Below are 21,272 nucleotides of genomic sequence, written 5' to 3' on the forward strand. Positions count from 1 at the left end.
CGTGTGTGTGTGTGTGTAGGGATGAGGGAACTGTCTCCTCCTCCGCTGAATCTGAAGCATCTGTGCGGAAAGTGGCCCCATAAACCACATTCACATTTTAATACCCATGTCATTATGCGAATTTGTCTCATCACATAACACACACACACTCATACAAACGCACATATTTCAGCTAATTGTCAAGGCAGCGTTTCTGTTTAGTTTAAGTTGAAGTACTAAGATAACTGAAAATTAATAAAAACTGAATAAAAAACACGTTGACATTAAAAAACGAATAAAAATAAAAACATTACATTTAAATTAAACAAAATATGAAAATAAAATTAATTCACAATATATGGGGTCTATAAGATTTAAAAAATAGAAAAGAATTAAGAAATATTATGAAATAGTATTACAATTTAAAATTACTGTTTTCTATTGTGATATATTTTAAAATATAATTTATTTCTGTGATCAGAGCTGAATTTTCAGCATCATTACTCCAGTCTTCAGTGTCACATGATCTTCATTCTAACATGCTGATTTGCTGCTCAAGAAACAGTTCTGATTATTATCAATGTTGAAAACAGATGGGCTGCCCGATATTTTTATGGAAACTGATATATTGTATTTTTTTTTATGAATGAATGAATGAATGATGCATTTATATAGCGCATTTATTGTGTATTGCCGTACACCCAAAGCGCTTTACAATCATGTGGGGGTCTCTCCTCAACCAATTTAGGGTTGTTTGATAATTAGAAAGTTCAAAAGAACAGCATTTATGTGAAATAGAGATCTTTTGTAACATTATAAACGTCATTCCTGTCACTTCTGATCAATTTAATGCGTCCGGTGATAAAGGTGGCGATGGGTCAGGGTCAGGCTGACGTGGCTCTACAGACGCTCAGAGAGTGCGTTCGCTCCGGTGAATGGCTGTGTTTGAAGAACCTGCACCTGGTCACGCCGTGGCTCCCCCTGCTGGAGAAGGTCTGAACTCTCTGGCTGTCTGTGTTTCGTAATGACTTTCTGTCTCTCCACCAGTTGTCTGTCTTCACTGGTTATCTGTGCTGTGTAATTAATTATAGCTGAAATGACTGTTATAAAGTGAGAATGAATATGTGTGAGGATGATTACTTGCAGATAATTTAATTGCTTTTTGTTTTCATTTCTGTGCTCATTCTCAAATTGTAAGCGTGTTTGTTGTGTAGAGCTTGCAGATCTGTAATGGGTTTGGAGTCAATCAGATGAGACTGAGAGAATGAAACACACGCACAGGAGGGATTGTTATTGGTTTGTTGCTTTGCATTTATTGATTTAATACATTATAGTGAGACGTCTAATGTGTGTGTGTGTGTGTGTGTGTGTGTATGTGCAGGAGCTCAACAGTATGAAACCTAAAGCCGGCTTCAGACTCTGGTTGACTGCTGAGGTTCATGCGAAGTTCAATCCCATACTGCTCCAGTCCAGCCTGAAGGTCACCTATGAGGTCAGTGTGTGTCAAAAATAATGTATTCTCTTTTTAATGAACCGATATGGATTCTTAAATCTCAAGATTTAACTTTTAGTCTATGCTGTTTTTGGTTGATGCATTTACAAAACTTCATTACACCATATTTTTAGCATGCTTCTTATTCAGTAATCACAATGAGCATTGTGCTTTATACTTTTTTCACTTTTGATATATTTTGATCACAAAATTCAAACAAAAAAGCAGTTTTGATGCTCTTTAGGGTTTCTGCAACTTTTAAAACGGTCTTAAAAATCTTAATAACCCCTTGCAGGCCTTAAAAACATCTGGAGCAGAAAATCTTGAGTTCAGGTCATGGCATTAAATGCCAGTAGCCCCTCACTGCAGAACAAAGATCCAGGGGGCGGGGTTGGATCCACATCCAGGGGGTGGAGATGGTATGTTTAGGGGTGGGGATGGGTGGGTTTAGGGATCAGGGGTGGAGACGGATAGGTTTAGGTATATGTAAGGTGGGAAGAGTTGGATCTAGATCCAACAACACCCCCTGGATCTTGTGTTCTGCAGTGAGGACCATCTCTTAAATGTTGCAATCACTGCAAAAAAAGAGAATATCTTCCTCTGTATTTTTGTCCTGTTTTCAAAAGCAAATAATATCTGAACATCCTTAAATCAAGATACATTTGTGATGTAAAATTAAAATATTAATACAGAGAAATGGAAAACTAAAACTATAAAAAATGTGTCTTGAAATAAAATAAACTTTTTAACTTGAATGAAAATATATAAAAGTAAACTTATTTTATTCAGTGTTTCTCATTTTCATTTACTTCAACTTAATGTACTAAAACAACTAAAACTTAAAGCTGCAGTCCGTAAGTTTTGCCTCTTTGTCGCCATCTCTGTTTGAAAAACGGGAATTGCAGCTCTGTGCGGAATTATCTTCCGTGCGTGGGGTTGAGCTCCAGTACGGCTCCAGCCAATGTTCCCTCTAAGCTGTACGCAAAAATGAGTTGGGGAAAGCCATTTGATTGTAATCTAGTAAAAACGAAAGAATTGCAATGCTCGGGTAAACCGCTAAAGAGCTGCTGCCGCTATAGAGTTAGAACCGGTGAAATTCACCGGGTGAATGCAGTTTGCAGGTTCCATAGAAAGAGAATAATGTGCGCCAAATGAATCGCTGTAGAAACTGAATACTTCATTTAATATTTTATTTTATATATTTCACAATATTATTTTGTGAAATAATATTCAGTATTTTTATTAAATAGATACAGCCTTGATGAGCCTTAGAAACTTCTTTTAAAAATGTACTCCCAAACTTTTGAATGGCAGTGTATTGTACTGTAAACATGTTTTCTCAGATACCCTAAAATGTACATTATTGCAAATTATTTTTATTGGTATACTTTATCAGGGCTCGCAAAATCGCTAGCCCGACGTCCCGGGGCTATTGTGTTTTCCAGTCGGGCTACCAAAATATATCACTGCCCTGCCCGACGGGCTACCTTAAATACAGGGCTCCCACGCAGAGTTCCCTCTAAGCTGAGCGCACGCGCAACCGCAACCTTGCAGAAGAAATAATGTGCCTCGCGCACACAAAAATGTGTTGGGAAGCCATTTGATTGAATGCCGCAGTAAAAGGGAAAGAATAGCCATGCTCGGGCAAACCGCTCTAGAGCTGATGTCACGACAGAGTTAGAGCCGGTGAATGCCGTTTTCATAGAAAGAGAACGATGTGCACCAAATGAGTCACTGTAGAAACTGAATACTTCAATGGTTGCGGTGCGCTCAACACGAGAGATAACGCAAACGCAATGACATGTGAAATAAAAGGTCCTCATGTATTAAAGAAGAATGGCTTGATTAAGTGCTGGAAATAACGGAGGATGGGTAACAAAACTCTGAGACATGTACGGTCACACAAGTGTATTGTACAAACTGTACTTCATAATGATGTTTAGACAGCGATAGAAGAATTCATATGTTCACGTTTTTTATATTTAACTTACAGATCTCAGCTTAAGTTTAGCTTCAGTTTGTATTCTATTCTATTCTATCAGTTTAAATATTTTGTTTTGATAATATATTATGTTAGGCCTATATTATAGACTCAAAAACAAGGTCAATTATTTATCAGGTGTTTGACTTTGAGTCTCTTGCTCATCAAGGCTGTTTTCATTTCAGAAATACAGATAAAACAGTGATATAGTGAAATATTATTGCAATTTCTAATATTGGTTTCCTATTTTAATACCTATACTTTAAAATAGCATTTATTTCTGTGATCAAAGCTGTATTTTCAGTGTCCAGCAGTGTCCCATGATCCTTCAGAAATCATTCTAATATGCTGATTTATTATCAGCGTTGAAACTGTTGTGCTGCTTAATATTTATTTGGAACCTGTGTTTCTTTTTTCTTTGATTAATAAAAAGTTTAAAAGAACAGCATTTATTCAAAATAGAAATAATTTCTAACAATAGAAGTCTTTCTATCAATTTTATCCATTTAACACACCCTTGCTGAATAAAGTTTATTTAATTTTCTTTAAACTTTTTTTAAAGTATCTTTAAAAAAGAAAGAAAAAAAACTCTGACCCCAAAATTTTGAATAGTTTATATTGTAACACAAAATCTCTATTTTGACTAAACACTGTTCTTTTTAACTTTTTAAAAATATCACGTCCCAAAAAATACAGTATATATAAACACTGATTAAAAATCAGTATATTAGAATGATTTCTGAAGGATCCTGTGACACTGAAAATACTGCTTTGCTTCACAGGAATTAATACAATTTTAAAGTATATTAAAATAGAAAACATTTATTTTAAATTGCAATAATATTCAGTATTTTTTATCAAATAGATACAGCCTTGATGAGCATAAGAAACGTTATTGATCCAGACTTTTGAACTGCAGTGTATTGTACTGTAAAAATGTTTTCTCAGGTAACCTAAAATGTACATTATTTAGTTACATCAAGGGTCAAATCAAATATAAATAGCACATTAAAGTTAAAAGTTACACATTGTTTGTGTGCGTGTTGTACAGGTCTGGTATAAAGAATGCTTTTGCTCAGGTGCCAGAAATGTCCACCCAATAAAGAAAAGTTTTGCTGAGCAAGAAGAAAAAATTAGCGGAAACATTGCTACCTCGGGTCCTTAAATTTGATACAACTAAACTGAAGAGTTTTTAAGTTTTTTAAATACATTAAATGGTCAGAAAGAAATAATTTTTCAAATTACCTTAAATGGATTTTTAAGAATTTTGCAGATACCTTGTAAATAGTAAAATAAAACTCTTTCCTTGATATTCGTTGATATTTGTGTATTGAAAATGTTTTTGATTGACATTTATGGTGTTTATTTTATTTGGGCTAGTTAAATAAATTTTCAGGCTACCAAAATCTGAAGAGTACCTGCCCAACGGGCTACCAGGGATTTTTAAATTTTGCGAGCCCTGCTTTGTTCTCAAATTATTAATGTTAACAACATCAGCTTCTATGTTTCATGACTATGAGTATTGTGTGTATTAGCGTGTAGATTTCTGTACAGTCTAATCTAATTGTCATTCCATTTGAATTTTATATTTAGAAATTATTTTAACCCAAAAAGCAAATTATGCTCCCTTCAAACTGGTTTTCTTTAAAATACAAATCTTGTGTAATCCCAGGCTATCTGTAATCAGAAGCATATTTAAAACTGGAATATAATTTAATGTCATTCACTTGTGTTTCATAAACACACAATCCTTTCTGGATCACAATCCGCCATCAAAACGATAAGTTTAATTATTCCAGCTGCTGTGAGAAAAGGCTAAACGAGTCGCCACCTGCAGGATGCTCACATGCGATAGCCTAGTAGCCGGGAAAACTTCTTTATGTTTACAGACGTGACGTAATGCTGGAATTTCCTGTGAAATCCTACCCGTACCACTCAAATTAGAAAGCATTATTATAAGCTAACCGTTGTGAATCGGGCTAAAGTAAGGCGATAGCTTTGAACACTGGCTGGTTATGTACTTGCCATTTTTAACCAAAAAAACTTTAAACTGAAAGAAATAGACATTATATAGAAATTAGAAAAACAAAAACAAAAAAAAACTGACAAACACAAATAAATTACATTTGAAAAATATTAAAATGAAAACAGATAATATACAAATAAAAACTAATTCAAAATAGTAGTATAAATGAAACTATAATAGTATGACATTGGTTGGGAGTTGTATTCTCATTGTCTAGATGTTTGCATTTAGAGAACATATTGATGTATTGTTTCTTTACATTTTTTTCCTAACATTTCTTTAATTGGTCTTAACAAGGTCTTAAAAAGCCTTAAATTTACCTTCATACAGCCTGCAGAAACCCTCTTTAACGTCTTGTAGCATTAAATCACTGTAGATGTGAACTGATCAGCTCTTCCTCTTAACTACTAGTTACAGCACCAAAGCATCAGAAGGTGTTGAAATATATAATGCCAATTACTGAAATGATTAATGTCTCATGTAATCAAAAATCAGTGTTTCAACTGCAGAAATACATCAGTAAAGCAGCTTGTAAACAATACGTCACATTAACCTCAGGAAAAACCTTCAATGTCCATATAATCATGATCAGAATTGAGAATTGAAAAACCTGTAGTTTGACATCGAATCCAATTGTGAAATTTATGTCAGCAGAGATGTACCATTAGTGATTGTGTGTGTGTGTGTGTGTGTGTGTGTGTGTTCAGGCTCCTCCAGGCCTCAAGAAGAACCTGAAGCGGACGTATGAGTCCTGGAGCGCGGAGCAGATCAGTAAAGGCGGTCACCTGACTCGAGCTCAGCCGCTCTTCTGTCTGGCCTGGTTCCATGCTGTGTGTCAGGAGAGACGCAACTACATTCCACAGGTACACACCGGTCACATGACTATAGACACAGTGTATACTCAGCCCATCGCTGGAATTCAGACAGGAGTTCTTGGATCTGTTTGGGCAATTAATTCCAACTCTGAATTAAAATACTGTGCATCAGGCCTTTGAAGCAATCCATTTAATTAACTGAGGCTTTTGCTTTTCTCTTTCATAATGTCTCTCGCTCGCTCCGTCTGTCTCTCTCTCGTAAAGTGGGCCGGATCTAATAAGCTGTGTAGAAGAAAACTAATTCATAGTGTCTCTTAAAAGGATTTTGTGAAAGAAGCAGGATGTTTCTTGCTCCACAGAAATGGCATTATTTTTATGATTATGACGTCACATTGGCTCATTAGCATATTGCCACATAAACACTTATTCAGTATTCAGTGACATGATGTGACTGTGAACTGTACATAGAGGTGGGGCAATTAGCGGAGATCATTTCATGTTCTTAATGAGACTCTTTTTGGTGCAAGAGGACTTCAGTGTGGAAAATGAAATGCTACAGATGTTGATCGTGAGCCTTTTGAAGGAAATGGAAACCAAAGGTTTATAACAGCCATTATAGAAAAATATGGTGTTATTTTCACCAGGGATCTCGACACAATCATCACAGCAGCCGTGCCGATTTCTGTTTGTCCAGGAAACAGTTCAGTAGACTTTACAGGATTTTACTAGTGCTGTCTCAATACCAAAATACATCATATATATCATGTCTAATTTCTCTCTCTCTCTCTCTCTCTCTCTCTCTCTCTCTATATATATATATATATATATAATTTTTGAGTGTATATATAAATTATATATTTAATTTATAAGCTATATTTAGAATTGTTATAACTTATATTTCTATAATTTATATTGTAAATTAAATATAAAAATGATAATTTATGTATATATAATTTATAATATATGTATAGATGTCAGGTGCCCAAAAAGGTTTTCTTTCAAACATTTGCTTAGATGAAATAATGTATGTTGTGAAAAGACTGAACAATTTAGAGCTAAGGAAAAGATGAATGGCTTCACTGTGCCATGGAAATCATGTCAAGCTTCTGAAAAATGATTCCATATTTAATTATGATTAAAAAAAGACCTTGAGTATCTATTGCACAGCAGGCTGAATATATATCAAGTTAAACTGAACTGATGATGATGATGTGTTTGTGTTGCACAGGGTTGGACGAAGTTCTACGAGTTCTCTCTGTCAGACCCGAGAGCCGGCTTTGAGATCATTGACCGTCTGTTTGAAGGTGTGTGTATGTTTATCTCTATGTAATCTACATGAACTCATCATCTGAGGGTTTGTATGTTTTCATGTATTTGGATGTTTAGTGTGAGATCTTACTGCAGTATTTTCTTCTTGTGTTTTTCAGGTGGGAACGTGTTTCAGTGGGAGTTTGTGCACGGTCTCCTGGAAAACGCCATCTACGGCGGCCGCATCGATAATGTGTGTGACCTGCGGGTCCTTCGCTCGAACCTGCAGCAGTTCTTTAACATTCAGCTCCTCACACAGTCACACACACTCGCGAGTCAAGAAAACGCACGCTTTCCCGGCGCAGATACACCTGCCCAACTCCTGCAGCATAGCGGTCAGTGTTCATATACAAGCTGTCTGTGCTGTATAGTTTACAAGAATTCAATACTTCTAATTGTGCATGCTTTTAATTGTGCAATCCTTTGCACTAGTGGATTAAATTCACGCCTCTGTGTGTGTGTAGGATTATCGTGCGGTGGTGGACGCCCTTCCTGAAGACGATAGACCCAGTTTCTTCGGCCTGCCTGCAAACATTGAGCGCTCTGCACAGAGAATCATCAGCTCACAGGTGTGTGTGTGTTTCTGCAGAGGTCATGAAGGGTCAGAGGTGTTTTGAGAACATTGTGCTGAAGAGGACATTCCTCAACATCAAAGACGTGTATGCGTGTTTGTGTGTGTGTGTGTGTGAGAGAGAGAGAGAGAGAGAGAGACTGTTGTTCTTTCCTGTGGGGTGGAGATCATAATGCGCTGACAGACAAAGTGCATTCACACCATATTTCTGAGTTGACTTTTTACACCCAAGTCTTTTCAGAGACAACTACACAATTTTTATGACATTATTTATTAACCTTTTTGACTAGTTGGAATCCAGGCAAATGTTCTCAGTCTGATTTTACTTTATTTTAGGGCTGTCAGTCGTTTAAAATATTTTATTGCAATTAATCGCATGATTGTCATGAGTTAACTCTTGATTAATCGCAATTTAATCGCACATTTTTATCTGTTCTAAATGTACCTTAAATTAATACTTTTTAGGTTTTTAAAACCCTAATCAACATGGGCATGGACAAATATGGATGCTTTATGCAAATGTATGTTTATTATTAGTGAAACCATACTCAACATAGAGCATGAAGCCTAGACATGTTTCAAAAGTCATAGATGTTTTTCAAAGAACTTGTTCATGTCTATTAAACACATGAAAAAAGAACATAGAAATGCCAAGTTCCCATTAATTCTCTTTCTTTGCACTGAGCAATTTACTTACACAAATCTGTTTACATTTTTGCACAACAGGGCAGCTCACTTCTTCTGAACATGCTGTACATTTATTGTTTTTTATTACATTTGTTTGCCTCTCTGTGCCCACATACTGTAATTTGATGCAGCCAAATTCTCAATAAAACTGTTTTCATTGGTATATTTTACTGTTTCTGTTGTCAGACAACCGAATGAATATGGAACATGACCCATTAAGACTACATAACGCTGGTTACGAACGTAACTGTGGTTCTATGACTAAGTGGAAGACCGCCAGAGGCAGTGCTGAAAGCACTAGTGGAAAACTCCTCGTACTCACGCTTGACCGAGAATCGAATGACAAAGTTGTCACCTCGTGACTTGTGATGTGCCTTGAACTATAATAACCCCTAAGCACGTCATTTCTATCTCTTAGATCATTCTCGCAATACCGAGTGACCAGAGACTCTTGCGGTCTTCCACTTAGTCATAGAACCACAGTTACGTTCGTAACCAGCGGTCTATTTCCTTTCGCTCCTAGTCTCAGCCTCAGACGTCACGCCCACAGACCGTTGGCTAAACGTCTGATGCATATGGCACACTTTTCTAGAAACACTTCAGGAATGTCGAAGTTGTAATCTGACTGGTTGAATTAAACCGGATTTCCGGGTTTAATTCAAACGGGAAACAAAGATGCCGTGACGCCAAACCCCCTCACGAAAGAAGAAAGGGTCATCAGGGTCAACTAAACGCTGGATTTTCAAAAGTATGTGAAATATTTAAAGTTCGCAGCATAGAATCTTTAAAATACATCCGAGAGTATGTTATTATGACGACATTTCCACGCCCCGAAACGTGACGCTAAACGAAACGAACTATGATTGGTTGTTTGACATGTCGGCCAAACGGCCTCATGGATGGGCCTTGGCCAATGAAAGCGGACATATATTCCAGACCTTCTGCCATCAGTCTGAAGGTCTGGCTATGCAAGACTATTCGCTCCAGACTGCCAGAGGCAGTGCTGAAAGCACTAGTGGAAGACGAATACCTACGCAGTCACGAGGGATCCCCCTGCAAAGCGTCCGGGCAGGCAGAAAGCAACTGCAGCACACACTGCTGGCAAGGGAGTCACATTCAATCTGTAAAAACGTGAAAATGTACAAGATGAAGCCCAGGTTGCTGCTGCACAAATTTCAGAGAGCGACACCCCTTTGAACGCTGCCCAAGATGTTGCCAAGGCACGTGTAGAGTGACAATGAATAGATGAGGGAGCAGATTTTCCTGCAGACTCGTACGTGTGTAAAATAACCTGCGTCACCCAGTGTGCCGGTCTCTGTTTAGAAAGAGCAGCACCTCTGCGCATATCACTAAAACAAACAAACAATTGGTCCGTTTTATGCCAGGCTTCTGTCTTATCGATGTAAGCCCTCAAGGACCTAATTGGACATAGCTCCAATCGTATGTCATCTTGATCTGATGGCAATGCAGCCAACACAATAGATGTGTTCATAAAATGTGGAGACAAGATCTTGGGTAGAAACGCCGGATTAGGCCACAATTTAGATTAGATTAGATTAGATTAGATTCAACTTTATTGTCATTTATGCAGAGTACTAGTACAGAGCTAATGAAATGCAGTTAGCATCTAACCAGAAGTGCAAGAATATAGTGTTGAGACACTACTAAAGACACTACTATGAGACACTACTAAAGTCAGCACTCCAGCGCAAACATGGGGCACTCACAGACAATGCATGGAGTTCACTTACACGCTTTTCTGTTGTAATTGCCAAGAGAAATGCAGTCTTGAATGACAGCCACTTAATGTCTGACTCCAAAATTGGCTCGAATGGGGGCTGATACAGGGAACTGAGCACCATACTCAAATCCCATGTCGGACTCCGGACAGCCAGCGGAGGACAAAGACGATTAACTCCTTTCAAGAAAGCAACAATCAACTTGTCAGACTCAGCTTGTGACCCACCCGAAGCCTCTTCATAACTCTTAGAATTGACCCTATTCTCTCTGAAGTCAGACAAGCCGACATTGTGACAGAGTTTATAGCAAGGCCTATGTAACTGGTTGACTGTGTCGGAATAAGCTTGCATTTGTCCCAGTTCACAGTGATCCCCAAAGCTGTGATGTGTTCCAGCAGGTGACGAGCTTGATATATTACTTGCTGGGGTGATGCCAGTCGTCCAGGTACGGTAACACCCTCATGCCAGTCCCCTGGAGTGGTTCCAATGCTGCCTGGACGAACTTTGAAAAAACTCTTGGTGCCGGAAGAACCTTGAACTGAAATATTTGACCCCTATGGCAAATCGAAGGAACTGCCTGTGCTCTGGTGCAATCGGAATATGAAAATAGGCGTCCTTTAAGTCTATTGTCACAAACCAATCTTGCGGCATGATGGCCTGCAACACATCTGTTGTGCATAACATTCTGAACGGCAGAAACTTGAGAAAACAATTTAAGTTTCTTAAATCCAAGATAGGGAGCGAAACCCGCCGTATTTCTTTGTGACCAGAAAATAAATAGAAAAAAATCCCCCGGGATGAACTTGGGGATCAATGTGTTCTATCGCAACAACACCTGAACTTCATGTGTAAGTGCCTGTGCCTGACGTGGATGGTGAACTATCGTCTGTCTCAAGCCGGTGTGAACAGGAGGTCGACAGCGAAACTGTATATGGTACCCTCTTGAAAGGGTAGTCAAGAGCCACTGATTTATTGTTATTGATCTCCAGTGATTCAACTGGCTTTCTGTGAAACAGCCCACTGTCGACATGTTTGCGTCAACGCTCCCGTAAACGCTTTTCTGTAGAGGTGTGTGGGGGGGGGGGGGGGGACCTGGGGGTCGGATGTGAGGCTAATGTCCACGTGGTTGAGTCGCACCACGCCTGGGAGGTGGAGAAGGTGGTGGAGTTGTCCGAGAGTTCCAGTGGTGGAAATGTTGAGAAGATATATCAGTGGGTCTTACACCAACATTGTGAAAACGAGTAACAGAGGCTGCTAGAGGAGGTCTGGATCCTGAGGCAGTCTCCACATGATGGGAGGGAGTTTCAGAGACTGACACACGCCAGTCCAAGGCTTCCTGTGCAGCTGGTCCAAAAATTTGACCAGGTACTAATGGCAATCTCCACAGATTGTTCCTACATACCTCCGGCAAGGAGGACTGGGCCAACCAAACTTGCCGTTGAGCTTGTACAAGAGTACCTAATGCTGTTCCACAGTGATTGACAATAACACCCATGGTCTGCAATGTAAGTTCAGATAAGTCTGCCACTAATGGGTCAGATGAAGTTTATCTCAGAGAGGAGTGTAAAGCCACAAGCATGTGTGCCAAAGAATTAGAAACACGGCCAAGGCTCGCTGTAGCATTGTATGCACAAGACAGTAACTCATCAGTGCGTCTACACTCAACATTGGGGCAGCGTACATTCTCACGAAGCGTCTCATCGGGAGATACAATAAGTGCTGCCACACTAGATTCCATAGGTGGCATGCTACCAAGTCCTACGGTCTCTGGGTCTTGCATTACAGTCAGTGTGCGGGCTAACTGATCTGGACGTGTAGCCTTTGTTGAATTTTGTAATGCAGACACCAATACAGATGTAAAGTTGAGATGAGGCATTGTAATTGATGTTCTCTGTGCACGACGTAGAACAATATTCCCAGAGCCCACCGCTGGTTGAGGGGGATCTATATTGATGCGTGCAAGCATAGCTTTTAACGTTCCATCCAGAGATGCAACAACTGAAGATGACCACCTGACTTCTCAGACATGGTCTCACTGCTAGAGTGCTGTGATGGATCTGCAGGCAGATTTTCCTCAGCACCCGAAGTAACACCTGGAATGGTTTCAAAAAGTGAGTCAGTGGCAGCCACTGACATCACATCCACATCCTGTCCTGTATGCATTGTTGGTGAGGATGTCATACATAACTCAGGCTGAACTTTCTCTCTTACATCTGCTTTAGGCTGAGCTTTAGCCAGAAGTGGCAATAACAACTCTACTGCAGAAGACAGCTGATTGACTTTACATGCTAAATCAGACGATTTAGTTTTCTTAGTCTTGTTTTCACCTTGAGATGCTTGTTTGATCAGCTGTGGTGACATTGGATGAAAGTAACAAACTATCCGAAGCAGATTCCAGACCCGCCAGACGAGCGTGACGCACGGCGAGTGGCATAATGGAGCATTCCGGGCATGGGTCAGTCAGTGCCTCCGAGTGTATGTCGTCACAGAGGCATTCAAACTTCCCGGCATACAGCAGAATGAGGCCTCTTGCGTGATGCAATCCATATCTCACGATCGCTGTGCACTGCGAGATGCGTGTAAATCCAACAATCCGTATACTGAAGCGATGTAAACAAGACGAAACAACTCGCGATATGTCCTGAAGATCTCTTCAGCAGCAAGCTGCACAAAATATCGCCACAATACGTTCGATTCAACAAGCGAGAATGAGCAAGAGATTGAAATGACGTGCTTAGGCGTTATTATAGTTCTCCAACTACAGGCTAGGCAATGGGTCAAACAGAAAATCGCGGGTTAATACAATTAGTGCCGTTAAAATGAATTTGCGTTAACACGTTATTAAAGCATTAATTTTGACAGCCCTACTTTATTTGTGAGGATATTTTTTAGTAGATTTGTATTTATTGAAGCAAACAGCAGTGTTTGTGGGGCAGCGGATATGTTTAGCTAAATTTAGGTTAACAATTCATAATAACTCATGGTTCATTTTCCTTCTATTTTCGCAATGTTGTTAGTGTTAACTAAAACTATAAAAAAATAAAAATTAAGTATTAAAAAAAAATCTAAAAAATAAAATAAAATGAGATATGTTGCCTTGCCAACTTGAACTCCTAAAATGACTAAAAATAAAACTGCAATGTGTAGATGAAATGCAGCAACTTTGCCATTTTGTATGTGATTACATGCAAAAAAGATGACCAATGACAATTCAGTATGCAAATACGAAACTTTGCTGCTGTCACATGATAACTTTGTAACTCTAACACTGTAGCATCTTAAGGTTAGGTGGCTCAAGCTGAATTACTAACAGTGTTAATTGTAGTTTTATGCTTGTGAAATAATTACAGATTTTTTTTATGCTTATGATGATTGACTGTGCAGAACTCACCACCATAATGCTGTGTGTTCAGAGCTGTTGCTAGGGCATCGCTATGCAGATTTTTGGCAGCATGAATATCCTGCTTTTTACTGAATGAAATATGTGAATCACCCTCATTCAGCTTACTGTCACTCTCTTGACTTCACACACACACACACACACACACACTCTCTCTCTTGTGTTCACACACACACACACTCTCTCTCTTTGTGTGTTCAGAGCGTTACGCTGCACTCCTATTTGTCACTGTCAGGTTTAGACTGATCTTTGCCACACTCACTCACACACACACACACACACACAGTGAGACTGTGTGTGTGCGTTTAGCTCTTGTAATGAGACCAATTTATCATGTGTAAGAGACGCCTGCACCTTCCTTGCAGTTTTCCCCAATCACAGAGAGATGGAGGATAGTGTACGGTGAGATGTACTGTGCTCACCCCAGCTGTGTGTGTGTGTGTGTGTGTGTGTGCAGGTGATCTCTCAGTTGAGGATTCTGAGCAGGTCTGTAGCAGCCGCCTCCAAATTCGACCGAGAGATCTGGTCTAACACTCTCTCACCTGTGCTCAACCTGTGGAAACGTCTCAACCAGGTAGCTCATCGCCATTTTAGTGTCATAACATAATTATTATAATTTTATGTATATAGGGGTTCACATAAGTTTTTCTGCCTGGTTCTCATAAGAGCTGGAGATTTGGTTTGGTCCTCACACTGCACATAGTGTGACCCATTAAATATACTGTAACTATAAAAAAATATTATTGCACTTTATTTAGTTAGTTTTTTAAATAAAATAATAATGTGTGATAATACTATTATATTTTAAAATAAAAAGGGAATATTAAATACAAATCAGGGCTCTCTAGACTCATTCTTCCCACTGCTCGCTCTCTTGCAATTAACTTTCTCAGTTGGTCGCATTAGCACATAATTTGGTGGCAGCATTTTTGCTACAACATGGGATTAATCAATGCATGCTGATGAGCTTTTATAATAGTTTATAGTTATATGGTAACGAGTATTCAACATTTAACCCATTCTTTTTCATCTGTATTATTTGTGATTTAAATTTTGTGAACAGGAATTCCTCTTTTTCTGTGTTATAAGCTGAGCTTTGCACTCGCACAAATGCAACCACGTCAAATTTGAACTCGCACGTTCTCAAAATATTGGCACATATGCAACCATTTTGGTCACAGTCTAGAGCCCTGCAAATACAATTATTTAATAGTAAATATTATACTTAATAAAAATAAGAAAATGCTAATATTTATTTTTTTCTTTAAATATACATTTTCATCTTTTCCAAACTTAAAAGTCATCAAACCTTTATTTTGGCGGGTTGCCGGCAAGTAAATATAAAAATCTATGCACTGCCGGGTTTAGCGTTGCCGAGTGAGTGAAGCACCTCAGTGAATGAAATGTCAAAGTTTTGCATTGTGCTTTGAAAATGGCAGTGAATAGCCTAGGTTTATGCTTTCAGTATGAATAGAAATCTTATACATTACAGTGTGTCGACCTAAAATGATAAATAGTAAATGGTAAAGGTTGCACATGCGCACCGCTGTATATATTTTTAGTAATTTTTATTTACAATTTTTTGTCCAATAAGTCCAGGTATAATTTTTTAATGTTTATTATTAGTATTATTATTTGCACCATATACATCTGTATTTTTTTTATAATAATTATATATAATATTTGTTTTAATAATGCTTTTAATTAATAATTATTATTTATTGTTTATAAAAATTGTTTATTGTTTAAATAATATTGATAATTAAATAAAAATGTATGGTAATTCACTATTTAGTTTCCTTCTATTTTTGTAGTGTTGTTATTTTAAAGTAAAGCTGTTAAAAATCGATTTCAGTAATTTAAATAAATCTGAAAATAAAAAAAAATATTATTTTAAAATTAGAAATGTTACCTTATCACCTATCTGCAATAAATAAGTTTGCATTGAAGTACTAAATATATATATTTATTAGTATATAAATATAAATGAAAAAATATTAAAGTTAAATAGAAAAATAAAAAACAAAAACTAATAACAATGACAAAAGCACATCAAATTACTAAAAATAAATAAATAAATGAGTGAAAAAAAATCTCAAAATAACTAAAAATAGTATTATTGTCTCTTTGACCCTTACATTTAAAAGGGCTGTTTTTTTTGCTAATGTACAGTACCTACTGTATACTGTAAGATGTCTATGTAAAAGCCCCTTCGCATGTGAAATGAATAACAACACATTTCTGTGAGTTTTCTGTCAGTTTGGTCTTGTTTTTTTTAACTGCTCATCCTTCAATAACAGCCTATAGTGACAGAATCATAAAACAACCCAAGCTGAAATATGCCACTCAAAATGTTTTAGGCATCGTGAGAACTCAAAAACACAATTTTATCTCCCGGTAGACAGATATATACCTGTGTTGTTAATTTCATAAAAACGGACAATCAGATATTCTCCAGCTGTTTTGTGTGCAGTAAGCATTAAACAGTTTGTGGGCGTATCCTTTAGGCTGAGTCTAGATTTTGATTGGCTCTTGCCTCTTTCTCAGGGTTCCATCAGAAGGTGGCTCCACCCAGCGAGGGCGTCGGCTCTCCCGTTCTATCATTCATCCAGCTGGAGCAGTTTAATGCAGTGCGATTGGTCCAGAGCATTCACCAATCTCTGGCCTCGCTCAGTAAGGTCATCAGAGGGACGTCCCTCCTGACCGCTGACGTACACAAACTGGCCACTGCGCTCCTGAACCAAGAGGTAAGACTGAACGCCTGCACCTGCTTGATTAATTAAACAATACAGCATGATAGGCTGGGCTAAATGACGTTATATAGTGATTGAACCGTATCATATTTGCTGAATGAATATTTGTTTCTTATTTTGTGATGCTGATTCCAAAAATTGTGGAATAAATACATTTTTGTCTAGCATGTCACTTTCGGTCTCCAAAGAACTATTTGTTCAATTCCCATTTTCACATGTATGACATTAGTTTTATTCCTAATCCTGAATTCAAATGAAGAAATTTTATTGCGTGTTCTTGTTTTTTTATTACATCTCTTTGGTTTTTATTAATTTTCATTTTAGTAAATATATTTTTAGCGATAACAACACTGGTTCATGACATCTTGTAGATAAGAACATATGAAACAGTATTGCATTAAATAAAAAAAAGGTGTTACAAAATTATATATATATATATATATATATATTCCGTTTTCATTTTAGTAATTTTGTTGTTTGTTCTTGTCTTTTTATGTTTATTTGTTTATTCATTTTATTTAAGTTTCAGATAATTTTCATTTCAGTCCATTTGTTATATTTTATTAAATTTTTATATATTTTATTTATTTAATTTTAATGTAAATGTAATTTTTATATTTTTAGTTTTCATTTTAGTTAACAGTAACAACACTGGTTCTTGACATCTCCTATGAAACAGTATTTTATTTTATTAAAGGAAAAGAAGATGTTGCAAAATTGTACTGGTTATGGGGGGGGGGTAGAAATCGAAATTAATTTTTTTGTTTGTTTTTTTTTTTGTTTACCTTAGTTCTTTTTTATTTTCTATTAATTTTATTTAGGTAATTGGAAGTCATTTTAATAATTCTAAGTAAATTTTAAAAAAAAGTCCACTGCTTTTCTGCAGATTTCTATTAATAAGTGCATTAAAGCTGATATAAAAAAAATAATATTCTTATTTTGTGGGAACAAAAACTGATGGAAAGTTTTATTTGCTTATTTTTTTTACTCCGTATCATAAAATTAAGCAAAATTAGGCAAAATCAGCAGCTATTTGTTTTTGAGATAAAGGCAATGTAATTGTTTGTTTCTCTGTCTCTCAGTGTCCGTTGAGTTGGCAGAATAAATGGGAAGGCCCTGAAGACCCGATGCAGTATTTGCGAGCCGTTGTGTCCCGAGCGCTGGCGATTCAGGTAAACAAACTGCTGCTGTTGATCCAGAGGTTCTGGAATGTGTTTGACCTCCTCCAGGTGTTCTTGAGTTTGTTTAGCCGTGTCTATGGGAGCGTTATGATCCTAGAATGCGGGAATGCCACGAAGGAGCCGTGTTTGTTCAAGATGCACCTGGCCTTATAAATGGCTTGCATATTTTCCTGCTGTAATAGGGCCATGCAGAGCGATCATGTGACCTCATGAGTCTCTGGAGATGTTTGCCTGCACTGTCACGGGTCTCCCATCAGGCTCAGCAGGCGTCTCTGGTTGTTTTCCGAGCGTAAAGCCGTCGGAATGTAGGCCGCAGTGATTCATCTGAGGGTTTTTCCATGCTTTTACATGCTTTACTCTCTTTTGTGCTTTGGCTTTGGATAAAAGTGTTTTGTGAATAGCAGCCCTGCCATAAATTCCAGCTCTGTGAAGCTCATGATGTACCGTTTCTGATAACACCGGGTCACAGCGCTCCGATGCCCAAAGTCCACAGTGTGGTTTGGTGATTGAACAACTAACCAAAAGGCATTCATGTAGCTTTTGACTTTTGGTTAACTGAGGATTACTGTTCTAAATAAATAAGAATATATATGTATATATATATATATGATTTACAATGTCAGCCTGGCATGAGGATATAAAGGTAAAAAAAAAAACAGTGATTATCACACAAATTCAGTCGTTTGGGAAATGACAAATTATATATGCGTGAAATATATCAATAATGTTAGTGTATATTTTGTGTGTATATATATATACATATACATATATACACACACACACACACACACACACACACACACACACACATATATATATATATACAGTGCTCTCCATAAGTATTGGAACAGTAAAGACAAAATTGCTCTGTTGGCTGTGGAGCTTATTAATATGTGGATGAATATGAGACAAAACTACAGAATGTCACATTTTATTATTAGCCGTTTCAACACATACATGTTTTACCAAATAAAAAGAACAGCACTTTTAGAGTTCATCCACTCATTGATTTGAGCATAAGTATTGGGACAGTTGAACATTAGGCAGATATAAAATATTAAAAGCTATTATTTAGTTGCAGATCCCTTGCACACAATCACAGCAGTGAGTCTGTGACCCATAGACATCACCAGACTCTTGCTCTCATCCTTTGAAATACTTTTCCCAGCCTTTAATGCAGCCAATCCCAATTGTTGCTTGTTTTGGGGAGTTTCTGCCTTTACTCTCCTCTTCAGCTGCTGAAATTCATGTTCAATCAGATTTAAATCTGGAGGTTGACTTGGGCAATCTAAGACTTTCCATTTCTTTGCTCTTATAAACTCCTTGACTGAACTGGCAGGGTGTTTTGGGTCATTGTCCTGATGCAATATGAAGCACTTCCCAATGAATCTGGTGGCATTTTCTTGAATATTGGTAGGCTAGATGGTTTTGTACCCTTCCAAATTCATTCTGCTACTGTCATCATACATTAAGTCATCAGTAAAGTTGAGAGGGCCTGTTCCAGAGACAGCCATGCATGCCCATGCCATGACACCACCTCCACCATGCTTTACAGATGAGGCTGTATGCTTGGGATCATTTGCAGTTCCCTTTCATCGGTCCATAAACACAGTTCCAAAACTCTTCTGGCTCACCTTTGTGCTTTTTTGCAAACTCTAATCTTGCCTTTCTATTTTTGGTGCTGGTCAGAGGTTTGCATCTTGCTGTGTAGCATCTGTAATTCTGTGTCAGAGTCTCCTGAGGACAGTAGATTGTCAGAGCATCACCCCAGCTTTCTGGAAGTTGTTGGTGATTTTACAGACATGTCTTTTAGGGTTCTTTTTCACAGCTTTTATGATTTGTCTGTCATCAACTACTGCTGTTTTCTCAGCCGATCAGGTCGTTGTTGGTTGCTGGTGTCGCTGGTGGTTTCCAAACTCTTGATTTCTCCACACCCTTTGTTTTTGCTGGAGCTCTAACTGACTTCCTCTTTTCTTTTAGCATCCAAATTGCTTGCTATTCTCTCAAAATCAGCTCCCTCATCTTCATCCTGGTTTGTGTGTGTCATCATCAAATACAAGATTCAGAATACAGAAGTAATGGATATAACTGATACGACACATTCCCTGCTTTTAATATCTGAAGAATTAATGCAACAGGACACAGCTGATCACTTAGAAAGACCTGTGAGGCAACTGCTCCAATACTTATGCTCACATCAGATAGAGGGATGAAACTATAAAAGTGCTGATCTTCTTAGCTGGTAAAATATCTATCTGTTGAATCACCCAATAATAATATAAAACTTGTCATGTCTAAACCCGCTTAATTTTATTTATTTATTGCCTTTATATCACTAGGCAAATCACATAAAAAACAAGATAAATAAATAATAATAATAATAATAATAATAGATATTCTTTATTTTATAGGCTTTATTTTACTTTATCTACTTATTACTCCTTTACTGGTTTAATTTACTTACATTTTTTACATTTATATTGCTAGGCAAGGTAGTTTTTGACTTGACAAATTTTATTTATAGATTGTGGATCAAATGTCCCCACAAGGATTGTAAAACTTGACATTGGCATTTGCCTTTGGTCCCCACGTGGGAAAAAAAATATTAAAAATAGTAAATGATGTTTATCTGAAAGTGTAACAGTGCAAACAGGTTTTCTATGAGGGGTAGGTTTAGGGTTAGGGGATAGAAAATATTGTTTGGTCAGTATAAAAGTAATAGAAGTCTATGGAAAGACCCCACAATTCACAGAAATGAATTGTGTGTGTGTGTGTGTGTGTGTGTTTAAATTATTTATTTATATATTATTTAATATTTGTTGTTTAATTTAGATATTATTTGTCATCTCCAAAGCCACTGCCTTGCCTAGTTGCCTTTTATTTTACCTTTATATCACTTGGCCGTTCATTTAAAAGCAAGATAATCAAGTAACTCATAATATTTCATATAGTGCTCTTTAGATTGATCATTATCATCCCCTATATTAGTTATATAGAGACAGACAGACAGCCAGACAGATAGATAGATAGATAGATAGATAGATAGATAGATAGATAGATAGATAGATAGATAGATAGATAGATAGATAGATAGATAGATAGATAGATAGATAGATAGATAGATAGACAGTCAGATCGACAGACCGACAGATAGATAGATAGATAGATAGATAGATAGATAGATAGATAGATAGATAGATAGATAGATAGATAGATAGATAGATAGATAGATAGATAGATAGATAGATAGATAGATAGATCAATTGATAGATAGATCAATTGATAGATAGATAGATAGATAGATAGATAGATAGATAGATAGATAGATAGATAGATAGAT

The 21,272-nt window shown here is 37.2% G+C and overlaps 1 protein-coding gene and 1 pseudogene across 2 annotated transcripts in view; one reads left to right on the forward strand and one right to left on the reverse strand.

Moving 5' to 3' along the window:
• Positions 1–21,272, reverse strand: part of LOC306851007 (claudin-19-like) — a 564,676-nt gene that overhangs the window by 273,108 nt on the left and 270,296 nt on the right. The gene's annotated exons all lie outside the window — the stretch shown is intronic.
• Positions 1–21,272, forward strand: part of LOC306851234 (cytoplasmic dynein 2 heavy chain 1-like) — a 129,421-nt pseudogene that overhangs the window by 102,945 nt on the left and 5,204 nt on the right. Inside the window, exons 49-58 of the transcript in view lie at positions 20–71; positions 749–972; positions 1,361–1,471; positions 6,186–6,341; positions 7,522–7,597; positions 7,721–7,936; positions 8,066–8,170; positions 14,456–14,591; positions 16,546–16,745; positions 17,834–17,923. The product of the transcript in view is annotated as a cytoplasmic dynein 2 heavy chain 1-like (transcript). The remainder of the gene's footprint in view (positions 1–19; positions 72–748; positions 973–1,360; positions 1,472–6,185; positions 6,342–7,521; positions 7,598–7,720; positions 7,937–8,065; positions 8,171–14,455; positions 14,592–16,545; positions 16,746–17,833; positions 17,924–21,272) is intronic.

This window comes from Barbus barbus (assembly GCF_936440315.1).
Source record: "Barbus barbus genome assembly, chromosome: 31".
Taxonomy (NCBI): domain Eukaryota; kingdom Metazoa; phylum Chordata; class Actinopteri; order Cypriniformes; family Cyprinidae; genus Barbus; species Barbus barbus.